This window comes from Odontesthes bonariensis, chromosome 13, assembly GCF_027942865.1.
Source record: "Odontesthes bonariensis isolate fOdoBon6 chromosome 13, fOdoBon6.hap1, whole genome shotgun sequence".
Classification (NCBI taxonomy): domain Eukaryota; kingdom Metazoa; phylum Chordata; class Actinopteri; order Atheriniformes; family Atherinopsidae; genus Odontesthes; species Odontesthes bonariensis.
In genome coordinates this window covers 10477138-10497640 of record NC_134518.1, presented here as the reverse complement: position 1 = coordinate 10497640, position 20503 = coordinate 10477138, and positions in this window count along the sequence as shown.

Genomic DNA, 20503 nt, shown 5'->3' with positions numbered 1-20503 from the left:
TTACCACAACTCGCTCATCTAGTCAACATCTCACTCCAGACTGGAAAAACCGCTGTCATTAAACCCCTTCTAAAGAAGAGCAATCTTGATGCCACAGTACTGAACAACTACCGGCCCATATCAAACCTGCCATTCTTAGGCAAAGTCCTAGAAAAAGTTGTATACCAACAGCTTAGTGACTTTCTCCTGTCTAACAATGCTTTTGATACTTTCCAATCAGGCTTTAGGCCCCACCATAGCACTGAGACAGCTCTGATCAAGGTGACAAATGACATCCGCCTGAACACAGACGCAGGCAAAGTCACAGTCTTAGTTCTGCTGGACCTGAGTGCTGCCTTTGACACAGTTGACCATGCGACCTTATTACAGAGGTTAGAAGACTGTGTGGGAATCTCTGGTCGTGCTTTAAACTGGTCCAAGTCCTATCTGGAGGACAGGAAATATTTTGTTGAAATTGGTAACTGTGTCTCAGACCAAATGGCTATGACCTGTGGGGTTCCCCAGGGGTCAATCCTGGGACCCGTATTGTTCAATCTGTACATGCTTCCACTAGGCCAGCTAATACGCAACTATAATGTGTCCTACCACTATGCAGATGACACTCAGATCTACGTGTCACTGACGGCAGGAGAACACGTGCCTGTAGATACATTGTGTCGCTGCATCGAACAGATCAGTGTGTGGATGCAAAACAATTTCCTCCAGCTAAACTCAGACAAAACTGAAATCATTGTCTGTGGCCCACAGAAACAAAGAGAAAGTGTTATCAGTCACCTTGAGACTCTCTCTCTAAAACCTAACTATCAAGTTAGAAATCTCGGGGTAATATTGGACTCAGACCTGAACTTTAACAGCCACATTAAATCTGTAACATCAGCAGCTTTTTACCATCTAAAAAACATTGCCAGAATCAAAGGAATAGTGTCTAAACCAGACTTAGAAAGACTAATCCATGCGTTTGTCTCCAGCAGGTTAGACTACTGTAACAGCCTGCTCACTGGGCTCTCTAAACGGGCTATAAGACAGCTGCAGTACATCCAGAACGCTGCTGCTCGAGTCCTGACTAGAACCAGGAAATACGACCATATTAGTCCAGTGCTCAGGTCTCTGCACTGGCTTCCTGTCGCTCAGAGAATAGACTTTAAAACAGCTCTGCTTGTGTACAAGTCTCTTCATGGTCAAGCACCAAAGTACATCTCTGACATGTTAAAGCCATATGAACCAACTCGGGCTCTGAGAACCTCAGGGAGGGGTCTCCTGCTGGTGCCCAGAGTCAGGACTAAACAAGGTGAGGCTGCGTTTCAGTTTTATGCTCCTAAAATCTGGAACAGTCTTCCAGAAGATGTGAAACAGGCCTCAACTCTGACAATGTTTAAATCCAGGCTGAAAACAGTTCTATTTAGCTGTGCATATGACACCTGAAAGTATTTTATCTGCACTCTTCACTTTTTAATTAATTAATGATTTTTTTAATGGGTTTTTAATATATATATATTATTTTTTTAAAAAATTTTTAAAATTTCTTTTTAATGATTTTATTGCCTTCTTGTGATTTTATGTAGCTGTGAAGCACTTTGAATTGCCCTGTGTATGAATTGTGCTCTATGAATAAAATTGCCTTGCCTTGCCTACATGCTTCCATTAGGCCTGCTAATACTCAGCTATAATATAACTCACGGGCTAGAGTCGGTCGTCCAATAACCGGAAGGTTGGCGGTTCGATTCCCACTCCAAAAATATTGGTGGAACTGATAGCTGGAGGGGTGTCAGTCCACCTCCTTGTCACAGCTGAGGTGCCCTTGAGCAAGGCACCATACCCCCCATGCTCCCCGGGCGCTTCATGGATGTCCACTGCTCCAGGTTGGCATCTGTCTCTGAGTGTGTGACCCTGTGCATGTGCAAGTGTGTGTCAACAGGTGCCAACCTGGATGGGTTAAAAGCAGAGGACAAATTTCACGTGTATGCATGACCAATAAATCGGGTCTTAATGTGTCCTACCACAACTATGCAGATGACACTCAGATCTACGTGTCACTGACGGCAGGAGAACATGGGTCTGTAGATACATTATGGCCCTGCATCAAAAAGATCAGTGTGTGGATACAAAGCAATTTTCTCCAGCTCAACTCGGACAAAACTGAATTCATTGTCTGTGGCCCACAGAAACAAAGATAAAGTGTTATCAGTCACCTTGAGACTCTCTAAAACTTAATAATCAGGTTAGAAATCTAGTGGTAATATTGGACTCACACTTGAACTTTAACAGCCACATTAAATCCATAACATCAGCAGCTTTTTACCATCTAAAAAACATTGCCAGAATCAAAGGAATAGTGTCTAAACCAGACTTAGAAAGACTAATCCATGCATTTGTCTCCAGCAGGTTAGACTACTGTAACGACCTGCTCACTGGGCTCTCTAAACGGGCTGTAAGACAGCTGCAGTACATCCAGAATGCTGCTGCTCGAGTCCTGACCAGAACCAGGAAATATGACCATATTAGTCCAGTGCTCAGGTCTCTGCACTGGCTTCCTGTCACTCAGAACAGACTTTAAAACAGCTCTGCTTGTGTACGAGTCTCGCCAAGGTCTAGCGCCAAAGTACATCTGACATGTTAGAGCCATATGAACCAACTGGGAGTCCAAGAACCTCAGGGAGGGGTCTCCTGCTGGTGCCCAGTCAGGACTAAACAAGGTGAGGCTGCATTTCAGTTTGCTCTCAAAATCTGGAACAGTCTTCAAGAAGATGACAGACCTCAATTCTGACAATGTTAAAATCCATGACAACTGAAAGCATTTCATTGGCACTCATTGCTTTTGATTTTAAGATTCTTTATATTTTCCCTCTTGTGACTATGTAGCTGTGAAGCACTTTGAATTGCCTTGTGTACAAAAGATGGTGAGGCATTTTTAAAGTGGTGACAACATCAGTGAGGCCAACGTACATATACATACTACAAAAACAAGCACTGCATTTAGGATGTTCGGCTGTTACATACAGAAAGGTTTATTTGCAAAGTATGATACGTGTACACAGAAACGTTACTGTAGTTGTACTGCAATACCCATTGCACAGTATTCCTCCATTAGAATTATGCAAACCTCTTGGCTGAACAATGGAGCCAAGGGACACAGCTGTTACTTTGCGGACCAACCACAAAGAAAGATCAGCAGCCAAACTTTGATAACTGAGCCACAAGCAAGGCAGGGACCTGGCTATCGCCAGGTATTTCTAGAGATGTTGAACGTCACCCCTCTGATAACTGAAATTTAACAGAACTAAAATGAGCCAAACGACATTTTGTACTGGTTCAGGAGGTTGAGTTGTGCCAACTAGATTGTTGGATCCCCTGAGGAAATCATGTCCTGGAACCAAACTCAAGATGTGGTGCTGGGCTAATTTTCCAGAGGTGCCCAAGATGAAGTCCATATGTAGTGTCGTCTTTGGCAAGTTATCCCTGGTGGGCCAGAGGAATCATGGGGCGCAGTGTTGTGCATGAACGAGTTCAAAAGAACGCGTTCATTGAACACGCTCATTTTTTCGTGAACGTTGAACTGAACACAACACATTTTTTAATAAAGAACTTGAACGTGAATTAGTTCACATTATGTGTCATGAACGGCAGACATCACTGTAAATGAACGTTGGAATTTGTTTTCCATTGAAAACTGAGTGACATCTGTTTTCTCTTTTGAAACGCAACGAGAGAAAGTTCCTCCCTCCTGTATTCTCGCTGGTGCCGCTAAATCATGTATCACCAGACAGAAATGGTTTTGACATTGTTTGCGCAATGCATTGTGGGCAACGTAGTGTCCGGCTGAGAATAGTTGAATAACATACTGGCTTCCGCACGACTTTACCCGTGATGAATTGCAGCAGAGCGGGGTAGGCATAACAACGCCGCGTAGCAGGCAACGACGATAGCGCGGAGGGGTGGAGGAGCGAGCGAGCAAAAGAGAGAGAGAGAAAGAGCGCGCTGCAATTAAAAAAAAAAAAAGGCTAGTGGAAGTGATGGCACGGAGACAGACACTGATTCTCCTTATGAACATTTAAAACAATTTTACACTCTTGCAAACCAAGACCCCGACGGCATTTCATAGTATATATTCTTTTTTTAATTAAATGCTGCTAGATTTCATTGCACTAAGTATAGAACTGGTCTACCTTGTCTGTACTGCTGCAAGTTTCATCACCTGGTAAGAAACCCACAATTGCAGTGTCATGAGCAATTGTCTACAATGAGCAGTATCAAAGAACGTATAGTGATTTCTAGCTCGTAGTGTGAAAAAAAGTATTTATTTGAATATCTCATTAAAAAAGTAAAATGAACTGAACTTTGAACTAGTTCAGAATTAAAATTGTGAACTTTGAACGTGAACTGTTCACTTTCAGCATGTATGAACTGAACTTGAACTAGTTCAGAAAAGCTGTGAACTGGCACAACACTGATGGGGCGGCAGTTTCAGAAGTTGAATATACCCAAACTATGTTTAAGTCTCTGGGTGCTGTTCCATCTGATCTAGCATCTAGTTCTGGTGGAGAGATCAGAGGCAGTCTAGATATATTTGATGAACTGTCAAGAAAAAGGGGACCCAATTTCAGAGAAAGGCCCAATCCCAATTCTATTTCCCTACCCCTTCGCCTACCCCTCACCCCTACCCCTCGCCCCTTCGAACGAAGGCGTAGGCGAAGGGCTTTAAAACATACCTCTACGTATTGGGACACCCCTTCACACTCACGTACGTCATAAGTCCGCGCCGTCAGTTGTTACGTAACCAAAAGCGACAGCTCTAGCCAGACGAAAACAAACATGCCTGCTGTAGTGGTGTTCGCGCTCTCCTGGGCTATTCGGATATTTTTAGAAATATCTGCGTTGAATCGACGGAGTGCCATCAGGCGAAGGATTCTTCAACATCTGGGAGCATTGCTGGATCTTGTTACGGTATGTAGAATTATAAATTAATACAAATAACGCGTGTGAGTGAGCAGCTGGTAGCTTCCAGAGCCGGCGTGTGCATATGATAATGTGTGTGTGTATATGAAAGTGCTTCTAACTGTACATTTGTGATATCGTGTAATATAGAAACAATTTGCTTGTCTCGTTGGATTTGCTGATTTGCTGATTGGAGTAGTATTCTAACCTGGCTAACCTAGCTGAAAGCATAAGCTAACGTTTAGCCTTTTGTTACTCGCCTCGTTCCGTTTGGGATAAACAATGCGTTTTTGAAGCGGTTTTCTTTGTACCAGGTTCAGATTTGATGACATAAATTAATGCACTGCATTGTGTGTGCTGTCAATGTGTTGGTTTGGGAGGATGAAAGCCTGATCTTTCCATGTTTTTCTTTCCAGCAGACGGGTCATCCTACAAATTATTGCAGATTGGACCAAAACATGCCTGTTCTAAGGTTGTGGTTCAATGTTGAAGCGGACTTAAAGCAGGACTTTCGCCTCAGCAGAAGAGCCGTACAAGCTGTCCAAAGACTATTACAGAGAGAGCATGACCATGGTTGGGGCGGGCAACTGGAGGTCCTGATCTATATATACTGGTTGGCACATGGACTCTCTTACATTGTGGTTGCTCTTGTGTTTAACGTTCCCAAATCCACGGTGCACCGCGTCATCCACAAAGTGGCGAATTACATATGCCAAAATCTACGGCGTGCCATTGTATTCCCGCAGGCTGGAGAGCTGGATGCAGTTGGCCAAGGATTTGTTCAGCTATCTGGGAGCCCTGCATTCAGAAATGTTCTGGGTGCAATAGACGGTAGCCACATTAGAATCAAGCCACCAACACTGCACCGAATTGACTACCTTAACTACAAAGGCTTTTATTCGATCAACATGCAGGCAATTTGTGATTCCACTGGAAGATTCCTGGACATCTTTGTTGGTTACCCGGGTTCCGTTCATGACACGAGGGTCATGAAAAACAGCACCTGCTACAAGGCGAGGCGGTACCCTCCACCAGGCTATGTTCTCCTTGGGGATGGTGGCTACCCATGTTTAGACACACCCATCAGCCTCATGCCTCCGTACAAGGAACCAGTCAATGGACCAATACAGGGCCGCTACAACTACTACCATGCCAAGGGTCGTAGTATAATTGAGCGAGCCTTTGGGGTAATGAAGATCAGGTGGCGTTGTACCCTTTTCAAGGCACTGGAAGTGAGGCCAGTATTTGCACCTCAGGTTATTGCATCCTGTGCATTTCTGAACAATGTGTGTCTGGACAATGGGGACCTGCTTGAGCCAGATGAGGATGTGGCAGAGGACAACATGGATCCCCAACCTCCCCGAGAGGCCCTAGCAGTTAATGAGGCGAGTGGAAATGCAATGCGGGACAGATTGGCAGCCCTGGTGTCACAGTATTGATCTGCAATGCATTTCAGTTTTGGTGGCTTTTTTATTACTGCCTTTTTTTTTTATATATATATATTTTTTATGCTGGGCCTGGAACACGGGACAGATTAGCAGCCCAGGTCTCACTGTAGAGCTGTGCGATGTATAATTTTTTTTGTGACTTAAATGCTGAACTGTCAAGATGTTAATTTTTTGTTTGAGAATGTACCCCAATTTTTTTTTTTTATCCCTTTTGTAATAAATCTCTTCATACCAATATCCGTTCCAGTCGTTCATATGATGTTGATGTGATAATCATGCTCACAAACCTTTTGTCTTTAAATTATTTTATTAGGTATAGTGCAAATAAAAGCTTAAAGTGTCTGGTTGTGCAAATATGGAATGAAAACAAGAATAAAATAAAAATATAAACGGGCAACAGTGCAAACATGGAAGATGGTGGGGAGAACGAGATGATGGTGGGGTGACCGAAGCAGGAACGGAGAAGGTGCATGGCACATCGACGGTGCTGGGCTCAGTGATGTTCTGGGGGGACAAGACACAACATGACATTATAGCATGCACTTTCATCCATTGTAAAAAAATAAAAAAAGGTGTTTCAGAATGCGGTAGTGGTGGCTGTGTATACAATAGGTGCAGGGGGCATCAACTCACCTTAAAGTTTCTCAACCATGCGCTCAAACAGAGCTAAGAAGCGCTCGGTCTTCTGCTCTGTTTGGTCGTGGCGCTGCTGCTCCTTAACGCTCTCCTGAAGCAGGAAGTCCAGTACAGGATTGGACTTCCTGCTCCTTTTTGGGGATGGTGATGGGGATGGTGGAGAACGACGACACAACGGTGAGGTGACCGCAGCAGGCATGGCGGAGGTGCTGGGCTTAGCATCGTTCTGGGGGAGACACAACATGACATTATAGCATGCACTTTCATCCATTGACAAAAAAGGTGTTATAGAATTAGGTAGTGGTGGCTGTGTGTACAATACATGTATGTATTTAAAAAAAAACATACCATGCACATTCATTTTTAAAGACCAATAGATACATAAATAATACATGGTTGTATGTTTACCAAAGCATACAAACATACATCCTCCTCTGCACATGCTTCCACCAAGAGCGGAGGGTCCATCGCTGGTCTTGCTCCCAGCACTGCGTGCATAGCCTCATAATACTGCCACGTCGTGGCGGTCTCCTGGCCATCCTCAGTTCCACCCCCAGTGGAGGGAGTTCTCAGCTGCTGCAGGAAGCAAAACAATTAAAACTCAATGGCAATTATAAATGCATTTCATTGCTCACTGACGATATTTCAAGAGCACACAGTATTCATCTACTTAAAGGACATTACTTCCTGTTTACCTTGTATTTTTTTTTTCAGATTCTCCCATTTTTTGGAGACCTGTTGGGAGGAGACCTTACCCTGCAACCCCAGCTCCTTTATCAGCTTCCTGTGTTGTAAATACGAGGGAGAACGTCAGTTAACGCCTTAAATGCACTAAAACAAACCATTGTGAGCGACCTATTACTTAAAATAAATTACTCACTCCCACTGTTGTTTGGCCGACGCTTTCGACCTCAGAAAGCAGCTTTCATTTTCGGCGCGAAACTCGATAAGGACCTTTGTTTCAGCTTGAGTCCCTGTGAATCACAGTCACGTTGAATACTTGTGATAATAGGTAGCGAAATGAGCATATACATATATATATATATATATATACACACACATATATAAATGTAGTCCTCCCACCATATAGAGAGTCAGGTGAAAGTGGTATAGGTTCTTTTTGAGATTCATTGAGAGAATAACTTCCAAGGAAGGAGGGAGCCTTCAGTATCGTGGACATGTCAAGTCAGATAAGGTTGAAGGCTCAATATAGAGATCATGCAGAGACTTGCAAGCAGCCATATGACCAATTGCCTGTAGACCAGGGATCTCAAGCTTCAGGCCTCAAGGGCAGCAGTCCTGAATGTTCTAACGTTTCCATGCAGCAACACTCCGAGGCAGATTGATGCCTCATTAGCCTATTTATGTGGAATTTAACCAGCTTTTGAAGACATCCATTTAATCTGAATTAGGTGTGTTGAAGTATGGAAACATCTAAACCTGCAGGACAGTTGGCTTTGAGATCCCTGCTGTAGACCTTTAGACTTCCCAGCATTACATTTTTAAATCAACCCAACTAGGCATTACATTATTTACCTGGTAGGGTAGACTGCGCAGCTCCGCTTAGTGGAGGGGTGACTTCGTACCCTGCCTGAACTACAGCAGGAGATCCCAAGGTGGAGTATCCTACCACAGGCAGACCAGAACTCAAGCTGCCAAATGCTGGTGCTGCCTGTACAACTTGAGGGCCACCAGGAGCTTGCACAAGCGCTCGTGCCGGCTGAAAGAGAGGTTGAGAGAGACTGAAAGGTTGCACAGGCAAAGAGGCACTACTCAAAGCTCTGTAGGGTACAGCTGGTTGGTGCCAAGGGGCAAAGTTAACTGCACCAGTTGTGCCACCACTCCCCTGGCCTGAAGACTCTGAACTTGGTTGCAGGAGAACACAAAGCTTAGAAAGATCCAATTCAAGCAAACAAAGCTAGGGTTTAGATATAGGGGATGATTTTTTTTTACCTTTTGAGTGGAATCCATATGCATCCACAACTAGCAAGGCAAAGAGGGAAACCCTGAAATCATTAACAAATACAGTAAAAGAGAAGCATCAACAAATATCCCTAAGTAAACTGGCAAGAGACTTCAAAGGACTATTGTTCCAAACCTCAGGAAAAAAAAAACTAGCAGTCATCACGGTGAAAGCCAGCAGTAAAGAGAACTTCTTCTTCTTCTTCTTCTTCTTCTGGGGATTTCCGGCAGTGTTTGCGCTGCTGCGCATTACTGCCCTCCGCAGTTCAAAGGGCTATTCATCATATTGACGCTCCTATATCCTCTGGTAGAGGTCTGTGCTGCGGATAAAATCCAGAACGCTCTTCTCCACAGCTTGGTGATCCTTTCCCCGACTGAACAGTGTTTTAAAATCTAAAGTGGAGATCCCAATTTTCCCCAGTTCTTCTCGCAACTGTAGTCTCTCCACTCTATATTTTTGACATTCCAATAGGACATGCACTACAGTCTCTTCTTTTCCACATTCACACAGCCCATCTGGATGCTTCCCAACGGTTTTTAAGCAGCTGGCCAGACCACAATGCCCAAACCTCAGTCTTAACAGTTTGACAGAGTCTCTTCTATCACCCCCCATATACACACTCTGTCTTTTTACTGTATTTTGTGCTGAGAAATATAGTCTTCCTCTCTCTTCCTTGTTCCACTCTTCTTGCCACTGTTTCTCTAGCCCCTCCTTTATGGCACTATAGAATTCTGGCTTTCCCATTTGAATTTCCACATTTACTTCCTCTCTCCGGAGCGCTATTCTGGCGAGCTTGTCAGCTGTCTCGTTCCCCTCTACACCTGCATGCCCTGGGACCCAAAGGAATCCTACATCACACCCCACTTTTTCAATTTTATATAGACTTATCAGTGCTTCATTTATCAGGTCGGCTCTAGCTCTAGATGTCCCACTCCTCATAGCCATCAAGGCAGCGGCTGAATCAGAGCATATGATTACTTTTTCTGGCTTAACTTGTTCGATCCACCATAGTGCCCAAATTATTGCCACTAGCTCTGTAGCAAAAACGGATGCTCCGTTTGTTATACGTAATTCTCGTTGGACTTGGGGACTCCCCACATATATTCCACACCCAGCCTTTTGACTATCTGGGTCCTTAGACCCGTCTGTATATACCTGCATGTGTGCACCCCATTCCTCTTTTATGTACCCCTCAACCATCGCACTAGTGAGGACTCCCTGCTGCTTCAGGTTTAAAAGTGTGAGGTCTACAATAGGTTCTGGGAGCAACCACATTGGCACAACTGACCAGAATGCGTGTATTAGGCCTACTTTTTCTTTGTCTACACCCACTCTCTCAGCCAATTCTCCCGCCCCAGACAGGAAGTTTCCTTTTTTCCTCCCATCTGCAAACTCCCAACTTTCATTCAGCAGACACTTGGCTGAGAGACTCTGGCTAGTTCCCTTTAATTTAGACCAATAATGCAATCCTAGTTTGTTGCGTCTGATTCTAAGTGACCACTCTCCCATCTCTACAAGCAGGGCTGGGATAGGGGTCGTCCTAAATGCCCCACAGCATGTTCTTAAAGCTCTTGCCTGGACGGCATATAACTTGTCCAACGTGGACTTAGCAGCTGACCCATAGACAAAGCTCCCATAGTCTATTGCTGATCTGATCATTGCCTGATAGATCATGAGCATAGTCTCCCTCTCAGCTCCCCATTCACACCCAGCCAGGCTCCGAAGAACGTTTCTCACCCTTTCACACTTTCTCACAAGACTCCTACTATGGCTTCTTTATTTACCATAGCCTTTCTAACTTCCATGTCCAGTACTGCTGCAGAGTCCATTGTACCTCTTCCTATCCTGAACCCATTTTGGTAATCTACAAAAAACCCTCTTGTTTCTAGGAAGTACACAAGCCTGTTGGTTACTATGCGTTCCATTACCTTACACATTACTGAAGTCAATGCTATAGGACGATATGAATCTGGTTTTGCTGCATTTTTTCCTGGCTTCAGTATTGGAACTATGACCATGCGCTTCCACTCTGCTGGTAAGCTACCTGTCTCCCATATCATATTAAGCAATGCTAGGATTTCATCCAGTACCATACCGCTCAAGTGTTTAAGCATGTCGTAGCACAGCCTATATCTTCCTGGGGCAGTACTGGCCCCGGCCTGAATGGCTTCTGTCAGCTCCTTACGTGAGAAAAACAAAGTAAAGAGAACAGCAAAGGTGAAGGTTTATAAATGCTGCCAGAGACCAGCCATTACCAATCAGAGCTTAACGGGCTAACAACACACAGCTGCTGGTGACTGACTATAGCCGCTTTCGGACTGTAGGAACCTTTGGCAGTTCTTATAACCTTTTAATCCGCGGGGCCGTTTTCTCCCGTGTTCGGACATACAGGAACTCGGGGCTATCTCCCTCAGTTCCTATAACTATTTAGCTCCTTCTCCGAGGTCGGGTCTTTTCATAGTTCTTATAGAACGAATCTAACGGAGGTGTGTGGTGGTCGGTAGCTACGCCCCATGTCATGCTATCACGGCTGAAATGTTTCCTCATAGACACAGACACAACCGGCGGGTGTTTAATAAGTTAAACTTACACTGGTCTCATTTGTCTGCAGCGCTCTGCTCTCCTTTCTTCCTTCATGAAATGAAAAAGTATCATCTCCTGACTCTCTCTGTGAGCTTTTCCAGCCTTGATATTAGACGCCTGATGTGATTGTCCATGATTAATATCACCATCATGCAGACCATAAACACGGTGGCCTCCCCGCTCTCCATATTAGCTTCTTGGTGGTGTTTTTTCTACTCTCCTTACTTTTACCGTTTTGTTTTGTGTTTGAATGTAGCGCTAAACGGCTAACGGCTAACACGTCACTGAAGCAGACGGCTGCGCGCGACGCATCAGTCCCTATCAGGTCCCGACTCATGTGCGAATGCAGACTGAAACAGAGTGGTGTAAAAAGTATATGTATTACTCTATAGCTCTGGACTGAAACAGTTCCGCCGGGGAAGGATAGTTATCAGAACGAAATTCGAGGAGGGTAGTTCTGACTACTTTCTTAGAACGGTCTGTCCGAAAGCGGCTTATCAGAAAATTGGGTGCTGGGTACGGTTGAATAGTACACATTGCTTCTTTTATGAAAATAACAGGAGAATATTCTGGCTCACAGTTCCTTTCAGCTGAACAATATAAGAGTAAAGTTACGCTTATATTTTAATACAGTAATTCTAACTGAGATTCATGTAAATAAATATGAGGATAGGGGGGTGAGTATAAGTAAAATACACTCGTTTGTGAAACAATATTTTTCCATGATAATGCAATGGATCTTTTTGGTTTGTAAAAGACATTTATCTGTGTCCATGTGCATTCATTTTTTCATCACCATCTTTCAAAAGCTTCTTTCACATATGCTATTTCAAGCTGGGACTGAACATGGGGTTCAATTCAATTCAATTCATTTTTATTTATATAGCGCCAAATACAACAAATGTCATCTCAAGGCACTTAGATAGTAAGTCCAATTCAAGCCAATTGGAATTCAATTAATTAATAATAATCATAATTCATAAAATAATCCAATTCGTTCATATAGAGCCAATTCAAAAACAATTTCCTAGCTAAGAAAACCAACAGATTGCACTGAAAACTTTTTGTTTTTCGGTCCAATCTCCCGGCCTGAGCGGCGTGCCTGAGGCGACTGTGGAGAGAAACGACTCCCTTTTAACAGGAAGAGACCTCTGGCAGAACCAGACTCAGCAAGGGTGGCCATCCGCCTCGACCAGCTGGGGTTTGAGAAGACAGAAAGGGGGGGGGGGGCACGGCGGCGGCACTGTAACACCATTCAAAGGATATCTGTTGGAACAGGGAAACACGAGTTAATGACCACAATAATGTCACATATACATAAAGAGAGTAAAGTGAGGAAAGGTGTGACAGATGAGGCCCCCCAGCAGTCTAGGCCTATAGCAGCTTAACTATGGGATGTTTCAGGATCACCTGAGCCATCCCTATTCAAGGTAAACACAAGAAACTTGTGCTAACGAAAATAAATAAATAAATAAAGGACCAGACTCAGTGAGTAATTCCCTATACTCCCTATATACATCCATATATAGAACCATCTTTTACAGCCACAAGCTACCTCAGCCTCTCACCAACTGCACACCAGTCACAGCGGGGTGGGGATGCAAACCCTGGTTCGGGTAGGGGGAGAAATAAAAGAGGTAAGATAAGCGGGAATGGGATTCAAACCCTGGTTCGGGTAGGGGGTAATGAAAGTATAGAAGGTGCCAGAGGTGGAGGCAGGACAAGACACACTAGCAGATTCAGCAGACAAACTCACCTAAACAGTCCTATAATCACTAAAAATACCAGCAAAAACAAAGCCATACAACTCACTCTCACCAACTGCACACCAGTCACAGCGGGGTGGGGATGCAAACCCTGGTTCGGGTAGGGGTAGAAATAAAAGAGGTAAGATAGGCGGGAATGGGATTCAAACCCTGGTTCGGGTAGGGGGTAATGAAAGTATAGAGGGTGCCAGAGGTGGAGGCAGAACAAGACACACTAGCAGACACACTATCAGATTCAACAGACCTAACTATAAGCTTTATAAAAAAGGAAAGTTTTAAGCCTGGTCTTAAAAGTGGAAAGGGTGTCTGCTTCCCGGACATTTACTGGCAGCTTATTCCACAATAGAGGGGCCTGATAACTGAAGGCTCTGCCTCCCATTCTACTTTTAGAAACTCTGGGAACCTCAAGTAAACCTGCAGTTTGGGAACGAAGTGCTCTGTTAGAAAAATATCTTACAATGAGATCTTTAAGATATGATGGAGCTCGGTCATTAAGAGCTTTATATGTAAGGAGAAGAATCTTAAATTCTATTCTGAATTTAACAGGGAGCCAATGAAGAGAAGCTAAAACTGGAGAAATATGATCTCTCCTGTTAGTTCTCATCAGAACTCTGGCTGCAGCATTTTGGATCAGCTGAAGGCTTTTCAGAGAATATGTGGGACAGCCCAATAATAAAGAATTACAGTAGTCCAATCTTGAAGTAACAAATGCATGGACTAGTTTTTCTGCATCACTCTGAGACAAGATGTTCCTGATTTTAACAATATTACGAAGATGAAAGAAGGCAGTCCTAGAAACCTGTTTTATATGCGAGTCAAATGATAAGTTCTGGTCAAAAATAACTCCAACGTTCCTCACTGTAGAACTAGAAGCCAAGGAAACACCATCTAGAGTAACTATATAGCTAGACAATTTCTCCCTGAAACGCTCAGGTCCAAAGATAACGACTTCAGTTTTGTCTGAATTTAGAAGCAGACAGTTCTGAGTCACCCAGGTCTTTATGTCTTTAAGACATGCTTGTAGTCTGACCAACCTATTGGGTTCATCTGGTTTTATAGATAAGTACAGCTGAGTATCATCAGCATAGCAATGGAAATTTATGCCATGCTGTCTAATAATGTTACCTAATGGAAGCATGTATAAAGTGAAAAGAATCGGTCCAAGCACAGAACCCTGAGGAACTCCATGACTTACTCTGGTGTGTGAGGAAGATTCTTCATTTACAAGAACAAACTGAAATCTATCAGATAAATATGACTTAAACCAGCCTAATGCAGTTCCTTTAATCCCAATAACATGTTCAAGTCTGTGTAATAAGATACTGTGATCGACCGTATCAAATGCAGCACTGAGATCCAACAGGACAAGCACAGACACAAGTCCGCTATCAGAGGCTAAGAGGAGATCATTGGTAACTTTCAGCAGTGCAGTTTCTGTGCTATGATGCACTCTGAATCCTGACTGAAACTCTTCAAACAGATTATTTCTGTGTAAGTGATCACAAAGCTGAGCTGCAACTATTTTTTCAAGAACTTTAGACATAAAAGGGAGATTGGATATAGGTCTATAATGAGCCAACACTTCTGAATCAAGAGTAGGTTTTTTAAGTAAAGGTTTAATTACAGCAACCTTAAAAGTCTGAGGTACATATCCTGTCAACAAAGAAAAATTGATCAAATCCAATATGGAAGTGTCAATTAAGGGGAAAACCTCCTTGAACAGTCTGGTTGGGATTGGGTCTAAAACACAAGTTGATGGTTTAGAAGAGACTATTGCTGTTGTTAGTTCAGAGAGATCAACTGGACAGAAGCCGTCTAAATATAAATCAGGTTCTAAAGATACTTCTAAAGCTGCTGTACTTGATGATACATCACTGATAATAGTGGGAAGGACTCCATCAATCTTCTCTCTGATAGAAACAATTGTATTAATAAAGAAGCTCATGAAATCATCACTGCTGAGAGTTAAAGGAATAACTGGCTCAGCAGAGCTCGGACTCTTAGTCAGACTGGCTACAGCGCTGAAAAGAAACCTGGGATTATTCTTATTCTCTTCTATCAATGATGAATAATAAGCAGTTCTAGCTTTACGAAGGGCTTTCTTATACGTTATTAAACTATCTTTCCAGACTAACTGAGACTCTTCTAAATTAGAGGAACGCCACTGTCTCTCCAGCTTTCTTGCAGTCTGCTTTAAAGCACGCAGCTGTGAATTATACCAAGGAGCCAACCTCTTCTGACTGATTACCTTCCTTTTCAGAGGGGCAACATTGTCCAGTGCTGTACGCATTGAAACTATAGTGCTGTCAACAAGAGAGTCAAGTGCTGCTGGAGTAAAGTTTAGGTAGTCGTCCTCTGTCATATCTGCACATGGCAGTGAAGAAAAGGATGATGGAATTAATTCTTTAAATCTGGTTACAGTCTCCTCTGATAGACACCTTCTATATGTAAATTTCTTCTCAGAAACTGTATAGTCAAGTAATGTAAACTCAAAGGTTATCAGAAAATGGTCAGATAAGACAGGGTTATGAGGGAACACTGTTAACTGTTCACTCTCAATGCCATAAGTCAGCACAAGATCAAGGGTGTGATTAAGGCAGTGAGTCGGTCTGTGTACACTCTGAGAAAATCCAATAGAGTCCAATATAGAATTAAAGTTCATATTCAGGCTGTCATTTTCAACATCTACATGAATATTAAAGTCACCCACAACAATGACTTTATCGGTACTCATCACTAACTGGGATAAAAACTCTGAGAATTCAGACAGAAACTCAGAATAAGGGCCAGGTGGACGATACACAACAACAAACACAAGAGGTTTCTGTGATTTCCACTTTGCGTGGGAAAAACTGAGAATCACAGATTCAAAAGAGCTCACACTAATCTTGGGTCTGGGACTGATTAGTAACCCTGATCTGAAGATAGCTGCCACTCCTCCTCCTCTGCCTGTGGTTCGAGGAACGTAAACATTTAAACAGTCAGAGGGAGTTGATTCATTAATGCTAACATGATCCTCCTGCTGCAGCCAGGGGGGTATTCCTAGAAGCTGGCTTAGCGGAAAGCCTGGCTTATTTCGCTACTTCTGGCTAAATTTAGCGAGAGTTCCGTTCCATAAAGGTGGCTTATTTGAACGCCCGCTGAGTAACCATGGTAGTTTATGCTGCTGAACTAGCCTGCTCACGGGCAGGCTAAAGTTGAAGCTTAGCTTAGCTGCAACTCAAAAAATGTCCGACCGGCTGAAACGGACTCCGGAAAGAAATGTTCACCAAGAATTCTGCGCTCCCGCAACTCATGTCTTGTCTAAAAAACGAAGCAAAAACTGTGGTTATCATATCACCACTTTCACTGTCTCGAAAAATCAATCAGTCGGTGCCAGTGCAACTAAAGAAACGCAACTATACACACGTATTGAACATGAAATTAAATGAGAGAGAACATTGTATTCATTAAAACTAATCAACACCTAACAAACATCCGATCTACACCCACGTAGGACCAGACTCAGAAAAATGGGGGACAGGTAATAATGTTAATGATACAAATAAGATATTAGATAAAACGCAGGAATTAAAACATCTTACCATATTAAAAATATGACCTCTGTCCTTTCAGGCTGCTGCTCCACATTTACAATAGCCGATGATGTAAAACAACCTACTGGCTGAAGTATTTGCATTAAGTTCATCATCTCCCTCAGGCTTCCCTAATGTTATCGGTGCACTACACTGTACCCATGTACGCATCCAAGGCAAGGCAATGTGTAGAGCACAATTCGTACACAAGGCAATTCAAAGTGCTTTACAGCTACATAAAACCACAAGAAGGCAATAAAATCATTCCAAAAAAAAAAAAAAATCATTAATTAATTGAAAAGTTAAGAGTGCAGATAAAATACTTTCAGGTGTCACATGCACATCTAAATAGAACTGTTTTCAGTCTGGATTTAAACATTGTCACATTGTCCAGGCCCCTGCTGGACCCGTGGAGGCTGACTATGTAAACCGAACATTTTTCCATATCCTAAATGTTCAGGTACACTTGGGGATAATTGTCCATAGACTCTGAACTGGATTTCTCATTTTGAAAAATACCACATCAACCCCTTTGAGTAATGCTAAGCAATGTTACATTTATGCCCTGTGAAAGCTCATCATTGACTCCTATCCTCCGTGCATACAGATGATCTGTGATGGAGGTAATTTCATTTCCAACACTGAGGCTAAATGGCCGGGATTAGTTCATGATTCTAGGATCTTCCGAGCATCCTCACTGGCACAGAGGTTTGCACAAGGGGCGAGAATTTTACTAACCCGAAGGAGTGTACTTTTGAAGTAAGGTGTAGCATAGGCAGAATTTTGGTAATCTAATGAGAGGTCAGGTGTAGAGGTCATCTTAAGGAATTTAAAGTGCTCGTCATACTTTATTATAGATAGCCATATAAGGCACACATTGCATCAAATTGCCTAAAGTCTTAACACATGTATATCCATCCAACATTTCTCTTATTCTGCAGGAGAGTTCAATGGTGTCCTGCTTGGGGACAGAGGCTATGCATGCTGGCTGTACCTCCTCACACCATATCCTGATCCAGGAACAAGGGCATGCACATGCACATGCACATGCACATGATAAAACAAGGGCACGGATAGAAATGACCTTCTTTTCATAATTTAGCATTGACACAGTAGCAGTTTAAGTCAGAGCAAGTGTAAGAAGGCTAAATGGACAGAGATGATTTATAACTTTCCACACGTTTAGGTCATGGCACCCCACTGTGAATATAAATGTATACAGTGAACCCTCGCTATTACGCGGTTCATCTTTCACGGTCTCGCTGCTTCACGGATTTGCATCGTGCATTGTGTTCTGCATTCTGATTGGCTAAACAGTCTCTCCGCTTCTTCTCTACCTGTGTGTCAATAATGTTGCAGTTTAAAATATACACACACACGTTCATTACAGTTCTCAAACATAATTGATGGTGGCATGTCGGTATATATAAATCTTTTTGCCCAGAAGAAAAAAAAGCGACAACAACTACCGATAACTATGTTCTTCTCTCGAAAAAACACACCTGCACCGCGGGCTTTAGAAGAAAAAAAACGCTACAGAGCGGAGTCAGGATGCAGCAGCTCAGTCAGAAGAGCATTGAAATACTCGTGAGTCACTATTTGTCCCACTGTACTTTGTATTTTTTTTCAAAATCATTTTTCATTTTCTCCCGTTCTAATCCAATGACTCGGGTCGCGGTGAGGCGGCGCTGATCTCCGCAATTTGAAGCCTTCAGTTCGTATTGATGATGAAAATGATTATTTTACAGTAGGCTACAGTAGTTATTTGTAAAAAAAAAACAACGTTTATACAGTACTTTTATTTGTTAAACAAATGCTTGGGCCTGTAAAACGGCTTTGTTCTTTGGTTTCAATGCATTATGCAGTATTTCATTGTATAATAATTGTAAAAAAAAAAAGGTTTCTACATCACGGATTTCGCCTATCACGGGTTCTTTTTGGAACGTAACCCCCGCGAAAAACGAGGGTTCACTGTAAACACATTTCTAACACGTTGCATGAACCATACAATAATGACAAGTTTGAGTTGTGTTGAATTATAATTTAATTATTATTACATGTTTCTCAAGCTGTGGAGAGAAAACAGAATTAAATACAGTTCACAACACGAAAGTCTCCTTTATCTGAATTTATACTAACATCCATCTCCAGTTTCATAATCTCTAGCTTGATCTTTTTTATTTTCAGTTTCTTGTATCTAGTTTGGCGCTCTATTTATTGGACAAACACATTTCTTCAAAGGCTACTTACCACTCTGAAATATTTTCCTGTACTTTACCTTCACTTACTGCCAGGTACGCTTTTGGCTGTTAAGATTGCTCCTGTTGAGATGTAACAGTGAAAAATAATATGTGGGTCACACACAGGATAATATAGTCACAAAGTATGATGATGCGTGTCGATTATTGGGTTATTAATAAACTGAGCAGGGCCAGTATATTTGTGCTGTACATCTCATACAGAGACAATTTAGCATGCTTTATGTAAACAAATTATAACACAAAGAGAGCATAAATACATGAGGACAGTAAAATGAATGTCAATGGTATGAAACTTTCATAACTCACGCATTTAGTCTGTCTGCAGTTAGCCTGGCCATGCCGTTTCTTCGCTTTATTGATCACAGCTGTATTACCATTTCTGGTGATGACACTTTTAAAATCCTCATACAGCTCCATCAGCATTATTTGTTCAGCTGACGAAAAAATAACAGCTCTTGTCTCGCTCTCCTTTTCACAGAGATCTCCGTTTTTCCACCATCCACTCGTCAGGGCTTCTTATGTTCCTCGTGCACTCGCACTAAGCTAGGCTATGTAAGCCTCGCTTGGATTAGCCTCACCGAGATGCAGCTAAAATATCTTTGAGGAACAACTTAAGGCTTAAATGGGAGATGGCGCTAGTTCAAGCGACGCTTACCGGCTATAGCCTGGCTTTCTTTAGCTTCTTTCTAGGAATACCCCCCATGTTTCTTTAAGACAAAATATATCAATTCAATGATCACAAATCAACTCATTCACTAACAGAGACTTCGAAAGGAGAGATCTGATATTCAGCAAACCACATTTAATAGTTTGATGTTTTTGTTCAGTTAAAGTTTTCGTTTTAATTTGTCTTTGCACAAGAGGATTTGCTCCTTTTGTGTTAATCGATTGGGTGGTTAGCAGCAGGTGGGAAGCTGCTGAGAAGTGTGTAAGACTAGAACTCTGCATCCTGGTCTGAGCCCTGGGTTGTCAAGTTTTAGGGTGACAAATAAATTCGTCCATATTTCTAGAAATGAGAGCAGCTCCTTCTAAAGTGGGATGGATGCCGTCTCTTCTCATCAGACCAGGTTTTCTCCAGAAAGATTGCCAATTATCTATGTAGCCCACGTTGTTTGCTGGACACCCATCTAGACCAGGGCCCTCATTTATCATTAGTGCGTAGAATCCCTTCTAAATCCTGTCGAATGAGTGAAATTTAGAATGTGCCCAAGTACAAAAAAATCGGCATTCATCAAACGTTCTTACACAGGTCGTACGCACACTGGTAGGTAATCTGCAATGATAAATACCACACCTGCCAGTTCACCTTGCGCAGGCACGATCAGACTAATTTGCATCA